Here is a 7,217-nt window from a genome sequence, read left to right on the forward strand (position 1 = left end):
CCAGGTGCTGTAAGCTTTTTCACTTTTCTCCACAAGCTCCTGCCGTGTTTAACGTAGGGATCCTCTCTGGTTTTCCTCCGTGTCTTTGCAGAACTGTGCGCGGGAGTCCCACTCTCTGGTATTTCTCCGACGGAGGAACGGATCGGAACGCTCTCGGCGCAGCTGCCGCCTGGGCGTTGAAGGCGCGTCTGACGAGCGACATCCCTAAAAGGCCCATGCGTGGTACCTTGGACAGCTTACGGCCATACCACCCTGAACACGCCCGATCTCGTCTGATCTCGGAAGCTAAGCAGGGTCGGGCCTGGTTAGTACTTGGATGGGAGACCGCCTGGGAATACCAGGTGCTGTAAGCTTTTTCACTTTTCTCCACAAGCTCCTGCCGTGTTTAACGTAGGGATCCTCTCTGGTTTTCCTCCGTGTCTTTGCAGAACTGTGCGCGGGAGTCCCACTCTCTGGTATTTCTCCGACGGAGGAACGGATCGGAACGCTCTCAGCGCAGCTGCCGCCTGGGCGTTGAAGGCGCGTCTGACGAGCGACATCCCTAAAAGGCCCATGCGTGGTACCTTGGACAGCTTACGGCCATACCACCCTGAACACGCCCGATCTCGTCTGATCTCGGAAGCTAAGCAGGGTCGGGCCTGGTTAGTACTTGGATGGGAGACCGCCTGGGAATACCAGGTGCTGTAAGCTTTTTCACTTTTCTCCACAAGCTCCTGCCGTGTTTAACGTAGGGATCCTCTCTGGTTTTCCTCCGTGTCTTTGCAGAACTGTGCGCGGGAGTCCCACTCTCTGGTATTTCTCCGACGGATCGGAACGCTCTCAGCGCAGCTGCCGCCTGGGCGTTGAAGGCGCGTCTGACGAGCGACATCCCTAAAAGGCCCATGCGTGGTACCTTGGACAGCTTACGGCCATACCACCCTGAACACGCCCGATCTCGTCTGATCTCGGAAGCTAAGCAGGGTCGGGCCTGGTTAGTACTTGGATGGGAGACCGCCTGGGAATACCAGGTGCTGTAAGCTTTTTCACTTTTCTCCACAAGCTCCTGCCGTGTTTAACGTAGGGATCCTCTCTGGTTTTCCTCCGTGTCTTTGCAGAACTGTGCGCGGGAGTCCCACTCTCTGGTATTTCTCCGACGGAGGAACGGATCGGAACGCTCTCAGCGCAGCTGCCGCCTGGGCGTTGAAGGCGCGTCTGACGAGCGACATCCCTAAAAGGCCCATGCGTGGTACCTTGGACAGCTTACGGCCATACCACCCTGAACACGCCCGATCTCGTCTGATCTCGGAAGCTAAGCAGGGTCGGGCCTGGTTAGTACTTGGATGGGAGACCGCCTGGGAATACCAGGTGCTGTAAGCTTTTTCACTTTTCTCCACAAGCTCCTGCCGTGTTTAACGTAGGGATCCTCTCTGGTTTTCCTCCGTGTCTTTGCAGAACTGTGCGCGGGAGTCCCACTCTCTGGTATTTCTCCGACGGAGGAACGGATCGGAACGCTCTCGGCGCAGCTGCCGCCTGGGCGTTGAAGGCGCGTCTGACGAGCGACATCCCTAAAAGGCCCATGCGTGGTACCTTGGACAGCTTACGGCCATACCACCCTGAACACGCCCGATCTCGTCTGATCTCGGAAGCTAAGCAGGGTCGGGCCTGGTTAGTACTTGGATGGGAGACCGCCTGGGAATACCAGGTGCTGTAAGCTTTTTCACTTTTCTCCACAAGCTCCTGCCGTGTTTAACGTAGGGATCCTCTCTGGTTTTCCTCCGTGTCTTTGCAGAACTGTGCGCGGGAGTCCCACTCTCTGGTATTTCTCCGACGGAGGAACGGATCGGAACGCTCTCAGCGCAGCTGCCGCCTGGGCGTTGAAGGCGCGTCTGACGAGCGACATCCCTAAAAGGCCCATGCGTGGTACCTTGGACAGCTTACGGCCATACCACCCTGAACACGCCCGATCTCGTCTGATCTCGGAAGCTAAGCAGGGTCGGGCCTGGTTAGTACTTGGATGGGAGACCGCCTGGGAATACCAGGTGCTGTAAGCTTTTTCACTTTTCTCCACAAGCTCCTGCCGTGTTTAACGTAGGGATCCTCTCTGGTTTTCCTCCGTGTCTTTGCAGAACTGTGCGCGGGAGTCCCACTCTCTGGTATTTCTCCGACGGAGGAACGGATCGGAACGCTCTCGGCGCAGCTGCCGCCTGGGCGTTGAAGGCGCGTCTGACGAGCGACATCCCTAAAAGGCCCATGCGTGGTACCTTGGACAGCTTACGGCCATACCACCCTGAACACGCCCGATCTCGTCTGATCTCGGAAGCTAAGCAGGGTCGGGCCTGGTTAGTACTTGGATGGGAGACCGCCTGGGAATACCAGGTGCTGTAAGCTTTTTCACTTTTCTCCACAAGCTCCTGCCGTGTTTAACGTAGGGATCCTCTCTGGTTTTCCTCCGTGTCTTTGCAGAACTGTGCGCGGGAGTCCCACTCTCTGGTATTTCTCCGACGGAGGAACGGATCGGAACGCTCTCAGCGCAGCTGCCGCCTGGGCGTTGAAGGCGCGTCTGACGAGCGACATCCCTAAAAGGCCCATGCGTGGTACCTTGGACAGCTTACGGCCATACCACCCTGAACACGCCCGATCTCGTCTGATCTCGGAAGCTAAGCAGGGTCGGGCCTGGTTAGTACTTGGATGGGAGACCGCCTGGGAATACCAGGTGCTGTAAGCTTTTTCACTTTTCTCCACAAGCTCCTGCCGTGTTTAACGTAGGGATCCTCTCTGGTTTTCCTCCGTGTCTTTGCAGAACTGTGCGCGGGAGTCCCACTCTCTGGTATTTCTCCGACGGATCGGAACGCTCTCAGCGCAGCTGCCGCCTGGGCGTTGAAGGCGCGTCTGACGAGCGACATCCCTAAAAGGCCCATGCGTGGTACCTTGGACAGCTTACGGCCATACCACCCTGAACACGCCCGATCTCGTCTGATCTCGGAAGCTAAGCAGGGTCGGGCCTGGTTAGTACTTGGATGGGAGACCGCCTGGGAATACCAGGTGCTGTAAGCTTTTTCACTTTTCTCCACAAGCTCCTGCCGTGTTTAACGTAGGGATCCTCTCTGGTTTTCCTCCGTGTCTTTGCAGAACTGTGCGCGGGAGTCCCACTCTCTGGTATTTCTCCGACGGAGGAACGGATCGGAACGCTCTCAGCGCAGCTGCCGCCTGGGCGTTGAAGGCGCGTCTGACGAGCGACATCCCTAAAAGGCCCATGCGTGGTACCTTGGACAGCTTACGGCCATACCACCCTGAACACGCCCGATCTCGTCTGATCTCGGAAGCTAAGCAGGGTCGGGCCTGGTTAGTACTTGGATGGGAGACCGCCTGGGAATACCAGGTGCTGTAAGCTTTTTCACTTTTCTCCACAAGCTCCTGCCGTGTTTAACGTAGGGATCCTCTCTGGTTTTCCTCCGTGTCTTTGCAGAACTGTGCGCGGGAGTCCCACTCTCTGGTATTTCTCCGACGGAGGAACGGATCGGAACGCTCTCAGCGCAGCTGCCGCCTGGGCGTTGAAGGCGCGTCTGACGAGCGACATCCCTAAAAGGCCCATGCGTGGTACCTTGGACAGCTTACGGCCATACCACCCTGAACACGCCCGATCTCGTCTGATCTCGGAAGCTAAGCAGGGTCGGGCCTGGTTAGTACTTGGATGGGAGACCGCCTGGGAATACCAGGTGCTGTAAGCTTTTTCACTTTTCTCCACAAGCTCCTGCCGTGTTTAACGTAGGGATCCTCTCTGGTTTTCCTCCGTGTCTTTGCAGAACTGTGCGCGGGAGTCCCACTCTCTGGTATTTCTCCGACGGATCGGAACGCTCTCAGCGCAGCTGCCGCCTGGGCGTTGAAGGCGCGTCTGACGAGCGACATCCCTAAAAGGCCCATGCGTGGTACCTTGGACAGCTTACGGCCATACCACCCTGAACACGCCCGATCTCGTCTGATCTCGGAAGCTAAGCAGGGTCGGGCCTGGTTAGTACTTGGATGGGAGACCGCCTGGGAATACCAGGTGCTGTAAGCTTTTTCACTTTTCTCCACAAGCTCCTGCCGTGTTTAACGTAGGGATCCTCTCTCGTTCTACTCCGTGTCTTTGCAGAACTGTGCGCGGGAGTCCCACTCTCTGGTATTTCTCCGACGGAGGAACGGATCGGAACGCTCTCAGCGCAGCTGCCGCCTGGGCGTTGAAGGCGCGTCTGACGAGCGACATCCCTAAAAGGCCCATGCGTGGTACCTTGGACAGCTTACGGCCATACCACCCTGAACACGCCCGATCTCGTCTGATCTCGGAAGCTAAGCAGGGTCGGGCCTGGTTAGTACTTGGATGGGAGACCGCCTGGGAATACCAGGTGCTGTAAGCTTTTTCACTTTTCTCCACAAGCTCCTGCCGTGTTTAACGTAGGGATCCTCTCTGGTTTTCCTCCGTGTCTTTGCAGAACTGTGCGCGGGAGTCCCACTCTCTGGTATTTCTCCGACGGAGGAACGGATCGGAACGCTCTCGGCGCAGCTGCCGCCTGGGCGTTGAAGGCGCGTCTGACGAGCGACATCCCTAAAAGGCCCATGCGTGGTACCTTGGACAGCTTACGGCCATACCACCCTGAACACGCCCGATCTCGTCTGATCTCGGAAGCTAAGCAGGGTCGGGCCTGGTTAGTACTTGGATGGGAGACCGCCTGGGAATACCAGGTGCTGTAAGCTTTTTCACTTTTCTCCACAAGCTCCTGCCGTGTTTAACGTAGGGATCCTCTCTGGTTTTCCTCCGTGTCTTTGCAGAACTGTGCGCGGGAGTCCCACTCTCTGGTATTTCTCCGACGGAGGAACGGATCGGAACGCTCTCAGCGCAGCTGCCGCCTGGGCGTTGAAGGCGCGTCTGACGAGCGACATCCCTAAAAGGCCCATGCGTGGTACCTTGGACAGCTTACGGCCATACCACCCTGAACACGCCCGATCTCGTCTGATCTCGGAAGCTAAGCAGGGTCGGGCCTGGTTAGTACTTGGATGGGAGACCGCCTGGGAATACCAGGTGCTGTAAGCTTTTTCACTTTTCTCCACAAGCTCCTGCCGTGTTTAACGTAGGGATCCTCTCTGGTTTTCCTCCGTGTCTTTGCAGAACTGTGCGCGGGAGTCCCACTCTCTGGTATTTCTCCGACGGAGGAACGGATCGGAACGCTCTCAGCGCAGCTGCCGCCTGGGCGTTGAAGGCGCGTCTGACGAGCGACATCCCTAAAAGGCCCATGCGTGGTACCTTGGACAGCTTACGGCCATACCACCCTGAACACGCCCGATCTCGTCTGATCTCGGAAGCTAAGCAGGGTCGGGCCTGGTTAGTACTTGGATGGGAGACCGCCTGGGAATACCAGGTGCTGTAAGCTTTTTCACTTTTCTCCACAAGCTCCTGCCGTGTTTAACGTAGGGATCCTCTCTGGTTTTCCTCCGTGTCTTTGCAGAACTGTGCGCGGGAGTCCCACTCTCTGGTATTTCTCCGACGGAGGAACGGATCGGAACGCTCTCAGCGCAGCTGCCGCCTGGGCGTTGAAGGCGCGTCTGACGAGCGACATCCCTAAAAGGCCCATGCGTGGTACCTTGGACAGCTTACGGCCATACCACCCTGAACACGCCCGATCTCGTCTGATCTCGGAAGCTAAGCAGGGTCGGGCCTGGTTAGTACTTGGATGGGAGACCGCCTGGGAATACCAGGTGCTGTAAGCTTTTTCACTTTTCTCCACAAGCTCCTGCCGTGTTTAACGTAGGGATCCTCTCTCGTTCTACTCCGTGTCTTTGCAGAACTGTGCGCGGGAGTCCCACTCTCTGGTATTTCTCCGACGGAGGAACGGATCGGAACGCTCTCAGCGCAGCTGCCGCCTGGGCGTTGAAGGCGCGTCTGACGAGCGACATCCCTAAAAGGCCCATGCGTGGTACCTTGGACAGCTTACGGCCATACCACCCTGAACACGCCCGATCTCGTCTGATCTCGGAAGCTAAGCAGGGTCGGGCCTGGTTAGTACTTGGATGGGAGACCGCCTGGGAATACCAGGTGCTGTAAGCTTTTTCACTTTTCTCCACAAGCTCCTGCCGTGTTTAACGTAGGGATCCTCTCTGGTTTTCCTCCGTGTCTTTGCAGAACTGTGCGCGGGAGTCCCACTCTCTGGTATTTCTCCGACGGAGGAACGGATCGGAACGCTCTCGGCGCAGCTGCCGCCTGGGCGTTGAAGGCGCGTCTGACGAGCGACATCCCTAAAAGGCCCATGCGTGGTACCTTGGACAGCTTACGGCCATACCACCCTGAACACGCCCGATCTCGTCTGATCTCGGAAGCTAAGCAGGGTCGGGCCTGGTTAGTACTTGGATGGGAGACCGCCTGGGAATACCAGGTGCTGTAAGCTTTTTCACTTTTCTCCACAAGCTCCTGCCGTGTTTAACGTAGGGATCCTCTCTGGTTTTCCTCCGTGTCTTTGCAGAACTGTGCGCGGGAGTCCCACTCTCTGGTATTTCTCCGACGGAGGAACGGATCGGAACGCTCTCAGCGCAGCTGCCGCCTGGGCGTTGAAGGCGCGTCTGACGAGCGACATCCCTAAAAGGCCCATGCGTGGTACCTTGGACAGCTTACGGCCATACCACCCTGAACACGCCCGATCTCGTCTGATCTCGGAAGCTAAGCAGGGTCGGGCCTGGTTAGTACTTGGATGGGAGACCGCCTGGGAATACCAGGTGCTGTAAGCTTTTTCACTTTTCTCCACAAGCTCCTGCCGTGTTTAACGTAGGGATCCTCTCTGGTTTTCCTCCGTGTCTTTGCAGAACTGTGCGCGGGAGTCCCACTCTCTGGTATTTCTCCGACGGATCGGAACGCTCTCAGCGCAGCTGCCGCCTGGGCGTTGAAGGCGCGTCTGACGAGCGACATCCCTAAAAGGCCCATGCGTGGTACCTTGGACAGCTTACGGCCATACCACCCTGAACACGCCCGATCTCGTCTGATCTCGGAAGCTAAGCAGGGTCGGGCCTGGTTAGTACTTGGATGGGAGACCGCCTGGGAATACCAGGTGCTGTAAGCTTTTTCACTTTTCTCCACAAGCTCCTGCCGTGTTTAACGTAGGGATCCTCTCTGGTTTTCCTCCGTGTCTTTGCAGAACTGTGCGCGGGAGTCCCACTCTCTGGTATTTCTCCGACGGAGGAACGGATCGGAACGCTCTCAGCGCAGCTGCCGCCTG

At 57.3% G+C, this 7,217-nt stretch overlaps 22 non-coding genes across 22 annotated transcripts in view; all 22 read left to right on the forward strand.

Annotated features, from left to right (window-relative positions):
- LOC137179010 (5S ribosomal RNA) overlaps positions 1 to 16 on the forward strand; it is a 119-nt gene extending 103 nt beyond the window's left edge. Inside the window, exon 1 of the ribosomal RNA XR_010927418.1 lies at positions 1 to 16. This exon is cut by the window's left edge and continues 103 nt beyond it. This is a non-coding gene — a ribosomal RNA (5S ribosomal RNA).
- A 218-nt stretch (positions 17 to 234) lies between these two features.
- On the forward strand, positions 235 to 353 carry LOC137179013 (5S ribosomal RNA). The gene has a single exon (XR_010927420.1). It is a non-coding gene; the product is annotated as a 5S ribosomal RNA (ribosomal RNA).
- A 218-nt stretch (positions 354 to 571) lies between these two features.
- On the forward strand, positions 572 to 690 carry LOC137179014 (5S ribosomal RNA). The gene has a single exon (XR_010927421.1). It is a non-coding gene; the product is annotated as a 5S ribosomal RNA (ribosomal RNA).
- Positions 691 to 900: 210 nt separating this feature from the next.
- Positions 901 to 1,019, forward strand: LOC137179015 (5S ribosomal RNA). Its single transcript, XR_010927422.1, has one exon. It is a non-coding gene; the product is annotated as a 5S ribosomal RNA (ribosomal RNA).
- Positions 1,020 to 1,237: 218 nt separating this feature from the next.
- LOC137179016 (5S ribosomal RNA) lies at positions 1,238 to 1,356 on the forward strand. The gene has a single exon (XR_010927423.1). It is a non-coding gene; the product is annotated as a 5S ribosomal RNA (ribosomal RNA).
- A 218-nt stretch (positions 1,357 to 1,574) lies between these two features.
- On the forward strand, positions 1,575 to 1,693 carry LOC137179017 (5S ribosomal RNA). Its single transcript, XR_010927424.1, has one exon. It is a non-coding gene; the product is annotated as a 5S ribosomal RNA (ribosomal RNA).
- A 218-nt stretch (positions 1,694 to 1,911) lies between these two features.
- On the forward strand, positions 1,912 to 2,030 carry LOC137179018 (5S ribosomal RNA). Its single transcript, XR_010927425.1, has one exon. It is a non-coding gene; the product is annotated as a 5S ribosomal RNA (ribosomal RNA).
- Positions 2,031 to 2,248: 218 nt separating this feature from the next.
- On the forward strand, positions 2,249 to 2,367 carry LOC137179019 (5S ribosomal RNA). The gene has a single exon (XR_010927426.1). It is a non-coding gene; the product is annotated as a 5S ribosomal RNA (ribosomal RNA).
- A 218-nt stretch (positions 2,368 to 2,585) lies between these two features.
- On the forward strand, positions 2,586 to 2,704 carry LOC137179020 (5S ribosomal RNA). Its single transcript, XR_010927427.1, has one exon. It is a non-coding gene; the product is annotated as a 5S ribosomal RNA (ribosomal RNA).
- Positions 2,705 to 2,914: 210 nt separating this feature from the next.
- On the forward strand, positions 2,915 to 3,033 carry LOC137179021 (5S ribosomal RNA). Its single transcript, XR_010927428.1, has one exon. It is a non-coding gene; the product is annotated as a 5S ribosomal RNA (ribosomal RNA).
- Positions 3,034 to 3,251: 218 nt separating this feature from the next.
- On the forward strand, positions 3,252 to 3,370 carry LOC137179022 (5S ribosomal RNA). The gene has a single exon (XR_010927429.1). It is a non-coding gene; the product is annotated as a 5S ribosomal RNA (ribosomal RNA).
- Positions 3,371 to 3,588: 218 nt separating this feature from the next.
- Positions 3,589 to 3,707, forward strand: LOC137179024 (5S ribosomal RNA). Its single transcript, XR_010927431.1, has one exon. It is a non-coding gene; the product is annotated as a 5S ribosomal RNA (ribosomal RNA).
- Positions 3,708 to 3,917: 210 nt separating this feature from the next.
- Positions 3,918 to 4,036, forward strand: LOC137179025 (5S ribosomal RNA). Its single transcript, XR_010927432.1, has one exon. It is a non-coding gene; the product is annotated as a 5S ribosomal RNA (ribosomal RNA).
- Positions 4,037 to 4,254: 218 nt separating this feature from the next.
- On the forward strand, positions 4,255 to 4,373 carry LOC137179026 (5S ribosomal RNA). Its single transcript, XR_010927433.1, has one exon. It is a non-coding gene; the product is annotated as a 5S ribosomal RNA (ribosomal RNA).
- A 218-nt stretch (positions 4,374 to 4,591) lies between these two features.
- LOC137179028 (5S ribosomal RNA) lies at positions 4,592 to 4,710 on the forward strand. Its single transcript, XR_010927434.1, has one exon. It is a non-coding gene; the product is annotated as a 5S ribosomal RNA (ribosomal RNA).
- A 218-nt stretch (positions 4,711 to 4,928) lies between these two features.
- LOC137179029 (5S ribosomal RNA) lies at positions 4,929 to 5,047 on the forward strand. Its single transcript, XR_010927435.1, has one exon. It is a non-coding gene; the product is annotated as a 5S ribosomal RNA (ribosomal RNA).
- Positions 5,048 to 5,265: 218 nt separating this feature from the next.
- LOC137179031 (5S ribosomal RNA) lies at positions 5,266 to 5,384 on the forward strand. The gene has a single exon (XR_010927437.1). It is a non-coding gene; the product is annotated as a 5S ribosomal RNA (ribosomal RNA).
- A 218-nt stretch (positions 5,385 to 5,602) lies between these two features.
- Positions 5,603 to 5,721, forward strand: LOC137179032 (5S ribosomal RNA). Its single transcript, XR_010927438.1, has one exon. It is a non-coding gene; the product is annotated as a 5S ribosomal RNA (ribosomal RNA).
- A 218-nt stretch (positions 5,722 to 5,939) lies between these two features.
- LOC137179033 (5S ribosomal RNA) lies at positions 5,940 to 6,058 on the forward strand. The gene has a single exon (XR_010927439.1). It is a non-coding gene; the product is annotated as a 5S ribosomal RNA (ribosomal RNA).
- A 218-nt stretch (positions 6,059 to 6,276) lies between these two features.
- Positions 6,277 to 6,395, forward strand: LOC137179034 (5S ribosomal RNA). Its single transcript, XR_010927440.1, has one exon. It is a non-coding gene; the product is annotated as a 5S ribosomal RNA (ribosomal RNA).
- Positions 6,396 to 6,613: 218 nt separating this feature from the next.
- On the forward strand, positions 6,614 to 6,732 carry LOC137179035 (5S ribosomal RNA). Its single transcript, XR_010927441.1, has one exon. It is a non-coding gene; the product is annotated as a 5S ribosomal RNA (ribosomal RNA).
- A 210-nt stretch (positions 6,733 to 6,942) lies between these two features.
- On the forward strand, positions 6,943 to 7,061 carry LOC137179037 (5S ribosomal RNA). The gene has a single exon (XR_010927443.1). It is a non-coding gene; the product is annotated as a 5S ribosomal RNA (ribosomal RNA).
- Positions 7,062 to 7,217: the final 156 nt, after the last annotated feature.

This window comes from Thunnus thynnus, unplaced genomic scaffold, assembly GCF_963924715.1.
Source record: "Thunnus thynnus unplaced genomic scaffold, fThuThy2.1 SCAFFOLD_62, whole genome shotgun sequence".
NCBI lineage: Eukaryota > Metazoa > Chordata > Actinopteri > Scombriformes > Scombridae > Thunnus > Thunnus thynnus.